Source organism: Malaya genurostris, chromosome 3, assembly GCF_030247185.1.
Source record: "Malaya genurostris strain Urasoe2022 chromosome 3, Malgen_1.1, whole genome shotgun sequence".
Taxonomy (NCBI): Eukaryota; Metazoa; Arthropoda; class Insecta; order Diptera; family Culicidae; genus Malaya; species Malaya genurostris.
Window position 1 is genome coordinate 301,196,552 of NC_080572.1, and position 3,143 is coordinate 301,199,694.

At 33.0% G+C, this 3,143-nt stretch overlaps 1 long non-coding RNA gene across 1 annotated transcript; it reads right to left on the minus strand.

Moving 5' to 3' along the window:
• Positions 1-916: 916 nt before the first annotated feature.
• Positions 917-1,272, minus strand: LOC131433715 (uncharacterized). Its single transcript, XR_009230293.1, has 2 exons — positions 1,155-1,272; positions 917-1,088 (listed from the first exon to the last, which is right to left on the minus strand). It is a non-coding gene; the product is annotated as an uncharacterized LOC131433715 (long non-coding RNA).
• Between the last annotated feature and the right edge of the window lie 1,871 nt (positions 1,273-3,143).

Sequence of the window (3,143 nt, forward strand, 5' to 3'; positions counted from 1 at the left end):
TTGAATTCAGTTATACTTTAAGAATTGTATAACCGAATTTAGAACTTCATTCTTTCCCTAAATTCTGGAAATACACCCGAACTATGGATCTGAATTTTAGTTCTGAATTTCGGACTGAAGTTTCAGAGTTTCAAGTTGAAACTCTGAAACTGAATTGTAAATCTAAATTCGGGACTGGAATTTGGGAACTGAATTCTGATCTGAATCTCAATTTCAGTTCCAGAGTTAAAATTTAGATTTAGTTCTGTGTTAAAATTTAGATCCAAGGTCAGAGATTTTTTTTCGAAATTTAGTTACAGAGTCTGAAACCAAGATCGTGATCTTTTACCCAGTGAACGACCATAATTACACAGCAAAAAATTATGAAATGACACAGCAAAAAATTATGACGTGAATCCGCATATGACTCAAATCGTATGAACGTAATTCGTAAAATGACTGGATTTTACAAGAATGATTTACATATGTGTCGAATCTAAAGAGAAGTCGTATCATTACCTTCACAGTTAATTTAGCTGAAGCTTACATCGATACAGATGCAAAATTTATTTTCACATGTAAGAAGATGTAATATTGTGTCATCACTGAAGAAATTACGGAATCACTGTAGAAATTACGGAATGGAGTTTCTTAAAACGGGCTACTCAATTTAAATCATTGCTTTCAATCCTAACTTTTGGTTACTTTAGACCTCTTAGCCATCTTCAACAGCTTAATGTGATTGAAAATTTGATTGGGCTTTCCTCTTCCTGAGGCTAAATCACACATACGTGACGTAATCTCATTATACTGTTTCATGAGAAGAGATTCCTGTTGAGATTCTTTTACATTTGACTTTCAGATATTTTTACTGTGTAGCTCTGTTAAGATAATTCACTCGATACTATAGGAAATTTCACAAACAAATAACGATTGGTTTCTAGTTTGAAGTGCGAATGGTGCTATTTATTTGTTATATCATATTAGTAGAACAAAACAGGGTGTTGTAAAATATTCCATTCTGTTTTTGGATTGGAAGTTCGACGTTACTCAGATTTTTGCTCTAGCTTAAAGATCATAACTTCGAAGTCTAGATGACATGTTCACCGCTGTAAAAAAAAATATCACAGTTAATCTATTATCTTAACTGAAGTGAACCCTTTAGCGATACGTACTTTAGTTTTATGGTGGATTTTCCGTCGTCTCCCAGAAGTCCGGCTGCTGATACAGAAATCAGTATGGCCACCATTGCCAGCACTAGAATAGTTTTAGCTCCCATTGTGTCGTGGTTGTCTAACTGAACAGTAATGATCTTCCGTTGGTGAGGCACTCCTTAAATACCCAAAAACTATTGGAAATCGTAGTGCACGAGGTGAGATAGTGGAAAATGCAATAAAAGTTTGTAGATAGCAAATTCCTGACATCGTGATGAAACAATCGTGACTAGAAGTCGTCACCGAGGAATTCTATCGTAATCAAATTACTTTTAAAAAATGGGGGATAATTTTCTTGTTTTGGAGACTTCATTCTTTGTATTGAATGTATAAAGATAAGAGTTAAATATCGGACACCAAATTTATTATGATTATATTTTCTTATAGTAAAACATTTCAAGAATACTCTGTAAAACGTGAAACGAGACTCTGGAAGTTATGGACCTTTATCTTCGTTTATCTCATACTGCGAAGAAATAAGAACTCGGCGCATAGACCCAAAACTTCTGCTTTGATTGACTTAAAAACTTGACAAAACATTCTTGAAATGTTTCATTATAACAAATTATAAAAGAAAAGTTATGTTTTTTTTTTGAAAATATTAGACCCTACGGGCTCCTTTGAGTAATATATTGTTTCCATAGATTTTATAGACAAAAAACTTTAAACGCTTTTTGCTCGAAATCAGGTTTTGAAAGTCCGTGTCCATCGTCGTTCAAAAACTACTGTACCTTTTTTTTTCAAATTTTGCGCACATCTTTTCGTTGTTTGTTACTTTGGGGGAGGTTTAAAAGCTACAAAATGGTGGATTTTTTCTTGAAAAATCGTAGTTTTCACTTTAAACAACCTCCAAAAATTTAAAAAATTCTAAAGAAATCAAACAGAAACGTTGGGGTCTAGAAAAACTTCTACTCTAACTATGCTTCGTTCATTTGTTCACTTCTGATTAGTCTGCACCGCAAATCATGATTTTTCAGAAGTATCTTCAAAAATACCTCTTCACCGACTTATTTTTGAACGAAAAAATTATAAAATGTTGTTCGAATGATGCTTTTCATTATGCAAAACATTGGAATTTATTTTGTTGAACGATAATTCTGGAAAAAATTAGCAAACATGATGATTTTTTTTCATCGATTTTATCACACCACTAGGTGGATTAAGAAGGGTTTTTCAATATAGTGGTTACTCCCTTATTGAACGTGTGATTTTTCGTCGATTTAGTTTTTTTTTGCAATATCTCGAAAACAGCTGCTCGCATCGTTTAGATGTCAAGGAATAATCTATTCAAAATTTCATGAGGATTACACAAAACAAAGCGAGCGAATCAATTCGTCTAAATTAGCCCTGTCGTCTTTTCCTCTTTTTTCTGTCTTCCACCATCCATTTTTTTATCATTAATCAGATCTACATGCTGATTCTAATTCCGTCATCGTAGCACCCCCTCCACCAACCCTTGTATTCCATTTACCTATTCACTTTTCTCCTCTCTCTCTCACCTTTTATGTAAGAGCACTATTACTGACCTTTTATGCTTGGTGTCATCAACTAGTTATAGTGTTATAAATTTAGTTTTGACTGTTAGTTTTAATTGTAGTGTTAAGCCTGTATCTGTTGGGTCATTGTAATCTGTTGATAAATATAATGAGGAGGTTGTATGCCGGCTGGAGAGTGAGAGATTGCCAAATTTTATTTCAACCGGGCTTTTCCCTGCTCCCAAATAAATAAATAACTAAATAAATAAACAATGAATTTGACCATGGAGAAATCAGACTAAATTATATAAAGCGTGTGTTTTATGAAATATCCATTTACTCGATTTTGGATCTCACATATCTCGAAAATAGTTGCATTTAGGAAGAAACTCTCTATGATTTTCTCTTGAATATAATATTTTATTACTCGGACACATTTATTCCAATAAAAACGTCGTTTTTCTAAAATCAATTA